The following is a 15,068-nucleotide window of genomic DNA, read 5'->3' as shown; positions in this document are numbered from 1 at the left end:
TATGTGTAAAGACTAAAAGATATGAGCAGCAAAAAACAGCTTACTAGAAAAACAAGAAAGCATAGCAAAGCTGATGTAACTCAGAAAAAATGCACATAAACACATCCAAGACCAAGAGGGTGTACTAAAAATGCAGCTTGAGGTAAACAAATTCTAATAACAATATTCATGTGAACTGCTATTAAAGACCATTTTCACAAGTCCTGGAAAAGCACAGCTGTAATGTTAATCGATAATATTAAAGGTCCCATATTATGCTCATTTTCAGGTTCATACTTGTATTTTGTGTTTCTACTAGAACATGTTCACATGCTTTAATGTTTAAAAAAAACTTTACTGTCTGTCTGAATATACCTGTATTTACCCTCTGTCTGAAACGCTCCGTTTTAGCGCATTCAGAATTGCGTTGCTAGGCAACAGCTTGGGTCCATGTGTACTTCCTGTCAGCTGATGACATTCACATACACTGCAACCAGGAAATAAACTGGGACACATTGAGAATGTTTACGTTTAAAATTGTGTCAAGGGTCTAAATATTGTATATTTGTGACATCACAAATGGCCAGAAATCCTGACAGCTTGTTTCAAATGCAGAGTTTCTGAATACGGGCTGTGTGTATTTCCCTGTGGATTGAGTGTTTCGATACTTTCACAGTATTTATATAGGCTGCTTTATAATAAAAAAACATGAAAATCTTACTTTTGTATAATATGGGACCTTTAAAGCACAATTTCTCATTTTTTAAAATTTTTCAAGTGACTTGCCCATCACTGCCAATAAACACACAGTTCTGCGGATAATAATACCTGGGCAAAAATTTCAATTCAACCTTTTCATTGTCCTCACACATAATTCTTGGCTCTTGTGTGTCAATTTGTTATGTCTTTTTTTTTTTGTTGTTGCATTGTCTCTGACTTGTATCAGGTGTCCAACACTTTATGGCTTACAGTACTGTTGCTGGACATTTCTGTTGTTGGCCTTTTGAAATTTGTCTTTGTTTTGGTACATGTAGCATTTCTGGATGTGGAGTATTCCCTTCATGTCTGCGCTTTCACTCGTGTGTGTTTTGATATGTGTAGTTATAGATTTAGAGTGTTTTTCTTGTAATATTTGTGCTCTCCCATTTGCATTTGTTTTGTCCTTGGGGGCCACAGTAAGTTACACTCTTGGAAAACATTTCCTCGTGTGTTTTTTTATTGAAGAGAAAGGACAAATATTAATTTTAAAGGATCTTTATTGCTTTTTGCTCCATGGCATGTGAAAAATTTACAAAAATGTACAAAATAAAAACAAGTGATATGTTGTACTGTGACTCATGGTCTTGCACAGTTCCCACGTACAGAAGATGTACATGTGTGTGCTATTAAATTACAACCCAAGTTAACAGGGATAGGTCAGGGGATAAATAGTCATAAATAGTAGCTTTGAAATCCACTGAGAGCAAAGATTCCCTTGTATTATTGCTAATAAAGGTCAAATAAGGCCAGATATTTCCCATATCTGGGTGTAGTTTTCATGCAGTGTTGTTTCTTGTTTTCCACTGCAGTACTGCGAGCCACTTACCTTCTCTGTGGTTCTGATCCATGTCAGCCATCAGCAACGATCCCCCGGGAGACGTCCCTCGTTGATGACATCATCTCTCAGCGTGGGAAGTTGATGGATCCCTCGCCATTTTGGTGCCCGTGGTTTTGATGAAGTGGTTGAGCAGGTAGCTGAGGGGGGAGGTGAGGGGAGGACGACTGCCAAAAACACCCATAGCGCTTTGTCAACGTCAGGGAGGTGCACTCAGGGTCCCCATGCAGCCCAGACAGAGATTAAGAGCAGGGAGGGTATAGTGGAAGTGGTGTGTGTGTGTGTATGTGTGTGTGTGTTTGCACCATCATCAGATATATCAGGTTATCTCACTACGCCACCATCTATTATACAGTGAAATATCCACTCATGACTCACTACACTAGCGGCCCCCATCCTGTGATCCCATCCAACCCTTATTGAACCTTTAGCCTGTGAACCAGCCCAAGATAAAGAGTCACGAGGGGAAGTCAAGTGAAGAGAGAGGAAAAGGAAGGAGGGGAGCGTAGATGTAGTGTCTCGCGCTCCCTGTGAGTGTGTAAAAGTCTCTGTTCTTCAAACGGCTCCGTCTCACTTTAGTCTTGAGCTGTAACGGGCCAGCAGGGGGCCTCGCAGCCGGGAGGCCCGCCATTAGCTCGTACAGTTAAAATGTGATTTAACTGCATGAAAGCATGTGTGTGGGCATATGGATGCATGTGTGTCTGTGTGTGTGTGTGGATATAACACTGTATATAGTAGTGTATATAAGAGACAAGGACAAGGGGAGATGCAAGGCCTGCAGCCGTATTTCTGTCAAGGGCAAATCAGACCTGACAGAAAGCATCACGCCACGCTGCCATGGCAACGACGTTAGCACCCCGCGAAGGTCACAAGATGGAGTGTGTGTTCCCCTCCTGCCGGGCGGCTGTCATGAATGACACACAACTGAAGTCACATACACACACACACACACACACACACACTAACACACACAAATTCAATCTGTGTTAATAATAAACAGCCGCACAGAATATAGTGTTTATCACCAACTGTTTTTTTAAATTTTTATTATGGCTTGGCGGGTAAGCAGGCAGGACTTTGCGTTACCACGGGAGACAGCTGATGTTGTGGTTCAGATGGAGTTGATTTCATTTTGTATATTTAGGGAATATGAAGCTGCGTTTTCAAACCATAAGAGATGCTCTGAAAGTGTTCTATTTTTATTGAGTCTTGGGATGAGAATCGCAGATTTAAAAGCACAGCACACATTCAGGTAAACACACACACACACACACACACACACACACACACACACACGCACACACACATCCTCGCACAGACACACACACACACACACACACACACTTCTCAGCAGGTTCACAGGCTCATTAGAGTTTTCCCAGCTGTCTGGAGAGGATCTGTGGGATGTCGCCATCACTTACCTCAACTACGTAGGGATCTAACCATCAGCTACACACACACACACACACACACACACACACACACACACACACACACACACACACACACACACACACACACACACACACACACACACACACACACATCTGCAGCGCTACAAGCAAATGTGAGCTCAGAGCAATGTGTATTGTCTTTTCCACAGGGCCGGCTGCTGGCCAGATGATGAATGTGCTGCTCCGCCGTGTGTCCTCCCTTTGTTAATAGAGTGATAGAGCCACAGTGGCACCCTGCGCTCGCCACCCCTCCTCTCAGCTGCACCCAGGAAGTGGTCATAAATAGGCACATAAAGCCATAAAGCCCTTGGCATCTGAATAGGGTCAGAGTAGCTTTGTAATTTTTACCTCATTACAAAGATGGAACTGTTTTAGTGCCGTGGTGCCCTTGGGATGAAGTCCCTCTGCCTTAATGCGGGGCTGACAAGAAAACAACAAAACTATGACTTACAGTGACCGGCCTATCTTCTGTGGGATGAGATGGCAGCTACTGTACGAGCTTCACCTCTGGGCCCTCAGAGGAAAAACCCTCTTAAATGATCGTGATAACACTCAGCTAATATTAGTAACTTCATGCCTCGAGGCAGGAAGTGTATCGTCAGCTCCTCCCTTCCCCTCCTACTCAATTGGTCAAGTTCACACCCCCAACACCTGCCACTCATCTTGAGGAGTTGTCTACTTTAAAGCAGCGTCTAGCCGCAGGCTGAGAGATCCAGCATCAGTAAAGCTCACAACAGATGCTCAAGACACAGACAGAAAGTGGTTTTGAATGGATCTTGTCTATACCAAAAACATTTCCCTGTTAAAGGAACAGTGTGTAACATTTCGGGGAGATCTATTTGCAGAAATATGATTCCATAACTATGTTTTCATCAGTGTATAATCACATGAAACTAAGAATAGTTGTGTTTTTGTTATCATAAGATGAGCCCTTCATATCTACATAGGGAGCGGGTCCTCTTCACAGTGTCACGCCATGTTGTACCGTCATGTTTCTACAGTAGCCCAGAACAGACAAACCAAACTGGCTCGAGAGAAAGCCTGTCACATTTTTATGTTACCTGAAGGCCACCGTAGTTCTCCAACAAGCTTGTGAAACTGTGGTAACATGAGCCGCAGAGTGCAAAACCGTGGTATCGTTGCTCCTAAAGTAGTGTTGTCATTAGGGCTGTCAATCGATTCAAATATTCAATCCCATGATTGTCCATAATCAATCGCGATTAATCACAAATTAATTGCACATTTTTTATCTGTTCAAATGTACCTTAAAGGGGGATTTATCAAGTATTTAATACTCTTATCAACATCGGAGTGGGCAAATATGCTTGATTAACAACACAAAACAATATTGTCCAGAAATGGCAAACTCAAACCCAACAGGTAACAACAGCTGTCAGTGTGTCAGTGTGCTGACTTGACTATGACTATGACAAACTGCATGTGATTATCATAAAGTGAGCATGTCTGTAAAGGGGAGACTCGTGGGTACCCATAGAACCCATTTTCATTCACATATCTTGAGGTCAGAGGTCAAGGGACCCCTTTAAAAATGTCCATGCAGGTTTTTCCTCGCCAAAATGTAGCGTAAGTTTCGAGCGTTATTTAGCCTCCTTTGCGACAAGCTAGTATGACATGGTTGGTACCAATGGATTCCTTAGGTTTTCTAGATTCATAGGATGACAGTTTCTTCACTCTAGCATTGAAGCTAGCTTTAATTCCAGCCCGTTACAACCTAAAAAATCGCATTTTGCGTTAAAGAAAATAGTGCCATTAAAATGAATTTGCGTTAAAGCGTTAACTTGTCCACCAGAGGATAGCATGTCAGTGTCACATTTTGCTTCGCCAAGGCGTGAATATTACACGTGTGTATGAAGGTGCAGTAGACTACCAGCAGGTGGCAACAAAACCACTTAGTTAGGTTTAGGAAAAAAACGTCATGGTTGGCCTTAAAATACGTAAATAAACTAAGTAGAATATGTACGGAAACAACGTAACATCACTACAAAACACGTCACAAATGTCACAAACGTAACTTGCAAAGAAAACACCAATCTCAAAATCCAGTCTCCTGATTGAAAGACCTGTAATTGTTGGACCCATCCACCTCCCCCTCCCGCCCGTTCGCCTTTTATTCTACGTCACTAGCTCTGAGCGTATACCATATTCACGCTGTTGCATTTACATTGCAGTCAGAACAGACTACATGGCGTGGAAATGGCACGCCTAAAGTAAGAACAGCATCCTTATTACACGCCTTGCCATTATCGTGTCATTCACACACCTTTTTCGTGCCCCTACACCCCCCTCACCAGGGGCTGCATTTCAGAAATGTTCACCTTTTTTTAATGCCACTTGAGTTTGAAGGCCTGACTTCAGCAATAGGTGATTTGAATTTTCTTTGTGGTGGAGAAAACATTGAAAAAGACATTTTACCAAACCTTTCATGTACATTACTAGCGCCTTAAAAGTGTAACTCCACAATTTTGTGGTAGTGAACTTTTTGCAGCTCCTTTCAGTTAAACACCCTTCTTCACAGTAAGTAGTAGGTGCAGCTTAATTTGGAATGACTCAAGCAAACCAGTAAACAACACAGAACAGAAATACATGATCTCGATGACTAGTGTTTTGTGTCTGTTTTATGTCTGCTTATTTGAAGTGTCCAAATTGTACCACAAGAGTTGTTTTTGGTACCATAGCAAACTTTACTGTGGTTACACATGAAAGAACTTGGGTTGATCAGAGAACTTGTTTGCCACAAGGACGCAGCTCATATGTCAGCTGTAGCATAATGCCTGTCAACGGCATTGAAAGGACATGTTCTATGTTTTCTAATAGTATTACACTTGCCAATGTTGTCATAATGCTGCTTTTCTTCAGAAGCTGAATAGTCAGCTATGATCTTTTATCACTGCGGGTGCCATGCTGTGTGTGTGACACTCTTTCATCATGTTGTGGTTTAACTGTATTCCCTGTTGAACAAAACAAACCTCCTCAGCCTCAGGGGTTTCTCATGTCTAAACATAGACCTCTGAGAATCATTCTGATCAACTGCGGAGTTCCCAAGGTAGTGCTCTAGTTCCAGTCGTGTTTTTACTGTACATTTAGTCTCTATATTCCAGCCAGGCTATGCATAAAGGCGAGAATTCAAGCAATAACATGTGACATTTTAATATAAATAAAGGTCATATTCACTTTTTCTTTTCTATTTGCTGTTGTAAACACTGATAAGTGGGTTGCTGTTTCCAAGGGAAAACCCTTGGGTGCACAGGCAGTAATGAATTTGATGTTTCTCTGGGAGCAGCGGCAGCGGTTTGTTTAGAATAAATAGCAAAACTGGGCACATGGCATCAAAAACTACCCTGGCTAAACACACATACAAGAAACAATCAGTAGCTACTCTAGTAAAGTAACAGCAACTCCAAGTGTATCAACAGAAAAAAAATCAAGGGAAATCATTCACTATTTGATAAGTGGAAGAAAAGTGTCTCCATGCCAAATGTTGACTGAATATCAGCGCTGCCTCTCGAGGATAAAAAAAGGCTCCAGGACGAGACATGACTGTTTTCTTTCTTTTGTACTGGAACTGTAGGTTTTCTGAGATGTTGTCTAACTTGCAGGATAGTACTTGCTGTCAATATTCAATGTTGCATTTGCATGAAAAGACCCATATATTGTAGAGAGAAATGCTGGGTTTGTTGTGGACTGTTCTGAACCTCACAATTTACATGCAAAGCCATCATTCACTGCCAATGCAGAAAGTAGCGTGCCCTTTATGTAGCCAGGCATAATGTAGGAGTGTGGAGGTTGGGGTGGTAGCTGGGGGTGTAGTGAGTGTGTCTGACTTTCATGCAGGACACCGGCGTTTGTGTCCTCACAGACATGCAGTTAATGTTTTAACCATAACCACAATCTTTCCCAACCCTAAATCTAAAGTGTTTTAGTTGTCAAAGCATAACTTAAAGGTGCAGTGTGTAGGATTTGGCAGATAGTGGTGAGGTTGCAGATTGCAACCAACTGAAATTTATCCTGTGTGCCAAGCGTTTAGGAGAACACGGCCGATGTGAAACCACGAACAGCCCTATCTAGAGCCATTGTTTGGTGTTCTGGGCTACTGTAGAAAAATGGCGGCCGGCTCCGTGAAGAGGACCCGCTCCGTATGTATAAGGTAACGAAAACATAACAATTCTTATTTTCAGGTAATTATACACAAAGAAAACATACTTATTATGAATACAAGTGACATTACAAGTTATTTTTACAGTCTGTCCCCACAGATATTGCACCAGTCTACCAGTACCAACCAGGCGGCAACCTCTTACCAACTTTGAAAAGTGAAGCCAAAGTGGAAGTGCCTTAAACTTAAACCAGCAGAGGGCGACTCCTCTGGTTGCAAAAAGAAGTTAGATTGTGTAGAAGTCTATGAGAAAATGACCCTACTTCTCACTTGATTTATTACCTCAGTAAACATTGTAATCATGAGTTTATGGTCTCAATCACTAGTTTCATTTAGTAAATTATGGTCCCATTTACGGTCAAATAAACCATAAAGCAGGGTATGCTTTCGGGCGCAGCTACCTTGTGATTGACAGGTCGCTATCACATCGTTGTTCGGTCAAGGATTTGTCAGTATTTTCATCTTATAACTTTAAGCCTTTCACAGTCTGTTTTCAGTTCATGAAAGTTAAATGTAACATTTTGGTTGCCTAACAAATGTCTTATTCAGCGTTCGGTGTACTTAGCTCCACCCTCTCATGTCACCTCTGGTTGCAAAAAAACCTTGATGGCGATGGCCAAAAACCAAGTTGGCGACGGCCAAAATGCCAAACTCTACACTTAAAAACCGTAGTCCACAAACCAATGGGTGACGTCACGGTTACTGCGTCCGCTTCTACTATACAGTCTATGGAACCAACATTGTTTGAACCAAAAATTAACATCCATGGAGAACACTAATGTAGGAGGTGCTATCACTGCAGAAAAATTATAAAAAATATATTTTTTTCTTGGGGGTGAGGGAAACAATTTTGGACAAATAAGTACAAGTAACTAAAGATACTAAGGATACTTATTTTGATTTCTTAACAAAAAATCATTTCAATTTCAATTTGACACTAAACATGTCTGGCGAAAGAGAATAGGCTTGAAGAGCAGCATTTCTTTGTTATTAAATTAACCATAATTATACTGCCATTTAGTATGAATTTGCATAATGTAGACATAAATGTCTCTACACAGAAATCCCAGTCAGTTATTTATAGTGTCTTTACTCATCTCAGTAGAGGAGGTCGTGCTCGTGGTCGTGGCAGCTGCTGTCAGTCCAGTGATGTCAAAGTAACTGTGACACTGGTCTGAAGTGATTGCTGGGCAGAGCACTGCAAAACACCACAGAGGTGACCATTTAGTACTAACCTGTTGCCAAAATAAGAGAGAAAAAAAAAATTGCAGATTAGTATTTCAACACATGGCAGTGGGTATGGAGGACGAAATCGGCCAAAACCAAAAATGACAAAATTACACATTGAGTGACAGACCCCTCATTTGCATAATGAGATGCATGAAGAAATGTAAAAAGAAAATAATACAGAAATAAATAAGTTTGGGGATATAAATGAGGGGTGAAATGCAAAGGGGAAATCATGCATGCATGCAAAAATAAATAAATACATTTTAAAATAAACAAAAAATAAATAAGAAATAAGGGCAAAAATAAATACATTCATAAGAATAACACAAAAATAAATGAATAAATAAAAAATAAATGCAAAAATTAATAAATATATTTTGAAATTAATAAAAATAAATACATAATTAAATAAAGGGGAAAATCAAAGAGAAGAGTAAATAAATAAGGGAATTAATACAAAGATAAATAAACAAAGAATCAAATTGGAACAAATATATAAATTTATGTCAAGTTTTATCAATTAATTAAAGGCTACATTTATTTGTAATACAATTGTGCTAAATTTAATGACATATTTATTTATTTATCTAATCATTTATTTATTTATTAATTTATTTTTGTTTTTGGCAGGTTCCGTCCTCCATAGTTGGAGGCCTGCAACACCCTTCAAGCCAGCTGATGGCTAAGCCCTTCTGGATCAAGGTCTCTTGTATTTGGTCCCACAGCCTCACTTGTACATTCTGGGTTTTGTTTCATGGCTCTACCGGGAACAGAAGAAGATTTAGTGTAAGACACGTTGGTGGCCGATCACAAAAAAAACCCCAAATAGACGTTAGAAAAGCAATCCCTCTCAGTGCTCTCGGGGATCAAGAGTGCCAACTTGTGCGAGCTTTTTGCATCATATGTTCAGCTCCACTTTGTAACCTTTACAGCTTGGCCTCCTCCTCCTCCTCCTGTCAGTTTCAACAGTGGTGTTATTTAGTAAAGCAGAAACGCCAGAAAAAAAAATAACAGCAAGGGAAGGAGGGGTGGGTGGGGGGGGGGAGGCTTTTCAAAGTTGCGATGTTTGACCTAGAAAAAATGCCTATGAATCCTCTTTGAATTAGTGTTTGGAATTAGAAGTGGCAGCAGCACAAGCTCTCACTTCAAATACAAATGGATAACAGTCAGGTTCCGATTTTCAGGGTCAGACTTCCAGCTTTATTTGTTGGAGCTGCTACATCATCGTCTTTGGTATTTGGTGCATTCTAATTAATGGCGTTGGAGGATGTTTGAACAGCTCATTGATGTTTATCGGCTTTGATGAGAGAAAGCTGCCGCCATCATCGTCCCGCAACAGCGAGTGTGCACGCTCACACGCCGATTATGGCTTTATTCATCTAACACTGGATCTACGCTGGAAATGATCCCAGTACACACACACACACACACACACACACACACACACACACACACACACACACACACATAGCCCCTATAGTGTATATTAGTGTAACTGTACGCTAAGGTTGGAATATAGAACCTCCAATATACTGTGTTGTGCTTTAACGCACACGCGCACAGTCACACAGTGTTGTGACTGATGAAATGATCAAATGGCAGCAGAGTGCTGATTACAAGAAGTGATTCACCGTCAACAGATGTTGTGTGATCATAAACAAGAGGAGTTTTGTCAGGGCCATGAATCACACTGCCTGCCCTAATGCTGCTGTGTGCGTCACGGAGCCTCATCAAGGTGCTTTTATTATTCCAGGCAAAACTTGTGTTCCGACTCTGAGGAGGAAGCAACCGGCTAAACCAAATCTCAGGTTGAGCTCCTTGATCGCATCTTCAAGATCTAAAAGTCCAGCACATTCTTCTTACTGCTCCATCTGATACTATAATGATTACCGTGCTACTATTACTACTAATAAAACTAATAATAATAGCACTCTTTATTTATGTGATCGCATTAGGGGGTTCTGCGAGGTTTATTAAACTGGCACAAAATCAATTAAAATCAAATTTAATGAAGGCTTCATGCAGTGTGTGCAACTTTGCTCAAAATTGCTTTTACTTAATCTTTGCTTGATATTTGGGAAAATCCTCAAGGCACATTGCAGCTCACTCCATTACACACTTCTGTGATTTGCCATGCGCTTGAGAATTATTCATGTACTACTTGAACGGATACAAAATAATGACGACGGTCATAGCCGCTGTGAGTATAGTTCAACCAAGTACACAAAACGTCTGTTTCAGAATAAGGAGACCTTGGTATTTTGATATGGGTCAGATGTCTAATAAGGGTGTTATTACATCTGAGGTGAGTTTTCTCCAGATCTGTACCATAGATTGTATAAAATATGGACGTATAGTCTCCGTGACGTCACTCATAGGTTTCTGAAGAGCCGTTGTGAAGCTCAAAGTGGGTGGATGGTGTTTTGATTTGACGTGATATAAAAATTAATTGAACTGAATTTAATATTTATGACTTATTAATCTGTTATTTACATACCTTGATATTACATACCTCAAAAAACACTATATATTTACTATATTTATAAGAGGTATTTTCATTAAATTAAATATTCACTTTGTCAGGCAGGACATCTTGCAAAACTAAATGAAAACATATTTAAAAGCCTGAGTAGAAAAAGGACCAGTGTGTAGGATTCAGTGGCATCTAGTCCGCTCACCCCTCCCTTTGCAAGCATAGCCGAGAATCTATAGTGGCCCTCAGGTAATTTACAAACATGAAAGGCTCTCTCTAGAGCCAGTGTTGGGTTTGTCCATTCTGGGCTACTGGAGAAATATGACGGAGCAACGTGGCGGACTCCATTAAGAGGACCCACTCCCTATGTAGATATGAAGGGCTCATTCTAAGGTAACTAAAACACAATGATTTTTATTTTCAGGTGATTATACACTAATGAAAACATAGTTATGAATATTGTATTCCATGTCTGCTAATAGATCCTCCTTAATCCTACACACTGACCCTTTAAGAAGCATGCCAGATGTTGTCTTGAAAACATTAGGTTGTGTTTTGACAAAATAGCCTCTGTAAAAAGTTAAAGAATCACGTTTGTACATGTATCTCACAATTGACGATTTATAATATGTATGTATTAAAAATGAAAAACTTAACCTGTCTGGCTAGACCAGGGGGTCAGCAACCTTTACTATCAAAAGAGACATTTTAGGCAAAAACAAAAACAAAAAAATCTGTCCGGAGCCGCAAAACATTTGAGCATTGTGATGAAGGTAACATAGTTTTTAATCTAAGTATATAGTATATAAGTCTAATGCAGTGAGGGCCAAAGAGCAAATGTACTACGGAGTATTAGGGTCACATTGAGGGAATAAAAATCTGCGATTTCCAGAAAAAAGTCATAATATTACGAGAAAAAAAGTCGTAATATTAGGAGAATAAAGTCATAACTTAATAAGAAAAAAAGTCGTAATATTAGGAGAATAAAGTCATAACTTAATAAGAAAAAAAAGTCGTAATATTACCAGAATAAAGTTATAACTTTACGAGAAAAAAGTCATAATATTACGAGAATAAAGTCAAAACTTGACAAGAAAAAAGTCGTAATATTATGGAGAATAAAGTCATAACTTAACAAGAAAAAAAGTCATAATATTACGAGAATAAAGTTATAACTTTACTAGAAAAAATTTCGTAATATTACGAGAATAAAGTTAGAACTTTACGAGAAAAAAAGAAAATAACACGTAAAATTACTACTTTACATTATGACTTCATCCTCATAATATTACGACTTTTGTCTTGTAAACCTATGACTTTATTCTTGTAATATTATGACTTTATTCTCATAATATTACGACTTTATTCTCAAAATCTCAGATTTATTTTTTTGGCTCAATGTGGCCATAATACTCCGTCGTACCGTCGTACCATAGACCTACAACAATGATAAATAAAAATGAAAATGTAAACAAAAAACAGTTATTCATTTCCATTTTTAAAGATCCACAGGGAGCCACTGGAGAGGGGCTAAAGTGCCACATGTGGCTCTGGAGCTGCAGGTTGCTGACCCCTGGGCTAGACTCATTAGGTGTCTCTCTTCTTTAACACCATCTAACCTACAGAGTCCAGCAGCAGTACGATGCCTGCCTGCTGTATCCAGGAAGATGAGAGCTGTGCGTTGTTGCTGCTGCTGCTGTGCATGTAGAGTAAATCAGACTGTGACTGGAGACCTCCTCATTAAGGTGTTAATTGGATTGGTTACCTGCTCTGTCCGTCACTGCCCTGGGCCCTGTGTGCTCCTGTGTGTCAGTGTGTGTGTGTGTGTGTGTGTGTGAAGATGTGAGGGCATATCCGTTAAGTGTATGCACTGGTAAGATGTGGATGGGCGTTTGAAAAAATAAAAAGAGATATAGGCAGAAGCTAAAAGAGGTGTGTGGGGGTGATGGAGATGGGATCTGGGGAGAACGGCGGTTCTCTTGGGGGAGAGGGAATCAAAAACCGACATGCGTTTTGATGAGATGTTATTTTATTTCTGATTGATACAAGACCCTCTCTAATTGGTCTGCGCTGTGAGAGCGATGGCTCCCAGGCACAGCTGTCACCGGATCAGATGTATGCTGATGTGCCCCGGCATCATCAATGACCTTTTTGAAAATGAGGCCCGTGCTACAGAAAGCTGTCATGTTGAACAGAGCCACAGATGACGGTAGGGTTACAGAAATCAAGCAACCAACCTGATTCCACTTGTCACAATTTATTTTGTATGACAAATCGGTTCTTTATTAAAAAGAGGCCACAAAGGAGTACAGCCGTTCCAGCCAGGCGCAATAATTACAAATATTCACTTTGCTATACATTTCATTGCCTGTTCAGATGCACATCATTTAAAGGCTCACAGTTTAAACCGGGCTTTGAGCAATGGGAAACTAATTATCTATCACACCAAGGTAATTTGCAGTTTACATGGAAGCTGCAGTAGCGATGCACTTAATTTAAAGGTACCATATTATGCAAATTTTTAGGTTCATATTTGTATTTTGTGTTTCTACTAGAACATGTATACCTGCTTTAATGGTCAAAAAATCCTTTATTTTCCTCATACTGTCTGCCTAAATATGCCTGTATTTACTGTCTGTCAGAAACCCTCTGTTTTAGCACATTTCAATGGAATAAAAGAAAAACAGAATTGCATTGATAGGCAACAGCTTGGGTCCATGTTTACTTCCTGTCAGCTGATGTCATACACCGCAACCGGAAATACACTGGGACACATATAGAATGTTTACGTGTATTTGTGACGTCACAAAATCACAGAAATCCTGACGGCTCATGTTTAGGCACATTTTATGAATACGGGCTATGTGTATTTCTCCATGGATTGAGCGTTTTGATACTTTCACAGTATTTATATAGCGCTTAAACCTGCTTTATAATACCGGCATTTTTAAAAATCAGACAAGGAAATCACACGGGCCACTTTATCCTTGAACTACAGGTTGTATCAAATTTAAATTGGCTTGACCCCAAACTGCGAAGTTTGATGCAAGGCCAAGCTTTAGGTGTAGAAGCTTGAGTGACTCCAAATAAAATACAGCTTAAAAAATGCAATAATGGTAATTACTAATAGCCGTCGCACTCAGGGCCAGAACTAGGATTTTAGGAAAAACTGAGGGCAAATTAAATGATGATAAATAAATAAAACAGACAAACAGACATAGTTACCAACTAGTTGTTGAACATAGTGGAACATTTAGCAGCTAAAGAGACAGATGTTTCCCTCAGGAGATGGTAGAGACCAAAACAGAGCTAAAAGATTGTGAATTTTGGAGATATGGTGTCATCAGGTGAACACAAACACGACTCAAAATGAATGATAATGTTGCTCAGTAACTGGATGTGTACCTAAATATGCAACTGTTTGCTACCAGTTTTTTAAGTTTGTCATATCAACTTTAATGGTGATAGTATGTCAATAGTGTGTTGACAGCTTGTTTCTGCTGCCCCCAAGTGGCCAAAAAATTTGTTATTGCAGGTATAAATGAATGCGATAGAAAAATATATACAAAATAGTGAATAAATAAATACATTAATAAAAAAATCTATGTCCATGACCCCATACTCCAAAGTCTTATTTTAAATTATAAACTACATAATTAGATCACAAAGAGGACTTTTCTAAAATAACCAATAAAAATAGAAATAATAATACCAATATAAATGGGATATTTCATTCATTCAGTTAATTGTGCAGTTATTTTTTTTGTGCAAATTGTATTTGCCAACACAAAAGACTGCCAGGAATAAAATTCTGGTGGGGAAGTACTGAATATATTATGTCTAAAAATACTGGCTTCTAAAAGCCAGTCATGTGTACGTTTTTAACTCTGGACTGTAGATTCATCCAGGTCACTAAAACACCCACAACTGTCAGAAAAAGAAGTGACCTCTGTAAGGACAATGAGGACTGCGTGTTGCCATGGCCCTGGTTGCACTTCTCAGCAATATTTTTGGCTGCTGCATCAAGTTAGGTCAAGTCAGACCCGAAGCCAACTCCTAAGCCCATTCAAACAAAAATGTCAGGTTCAGCCTCAGGTGAAAATGCCAGTGTCTGCCCTGTACCGTCCAGCAGCCTCGACAGATGTGACTAGCTCACTCGCCAAA

General features: G+C 39.7%; 1 long non-coding RNA gene across 2 annotated transcripts in view; it reads right to left on the bottom strand.

Moving 5' to 3' along the window:
* Nucleotides 1-9,047: 9,047 nt before the first annotated feature.
* The window catches only part of LOC141755639 (uncharacterized), a 74,392-nt gene continuing 68,371 nt past the window's right edge, over nucleotides 9,048-15,068 (bottom strand). For both annotated transcript variants that reach the window (XR_012591311.1, XR_012591312.1), the window contains one exon: nucleotides 9,048-9,191. This is a non-coding gene — a long non-coding RNA (uncharacterized LOC141755639). The remainder of the gene's footprint in view (nucleotides 9,192-15,068) is intronic.

This window comes from Sebastes fasciatus, chromosome 18 (genome assembly GCF_043250625.1).
Source record: "Sebastes fasciatus isolate fSebFas1 chromosome 18, fSebFas1.pri, whole genome shotgun sequence".
NCBI lineage: Eukaryota > Metazoa > Chordata > Actinopteri > Perciformes > Sebastidae > Sebastes > Sebastes fasciatus.
This window is presented reverse-complemented; position numbering and strand designations above follow the sequence as displayed.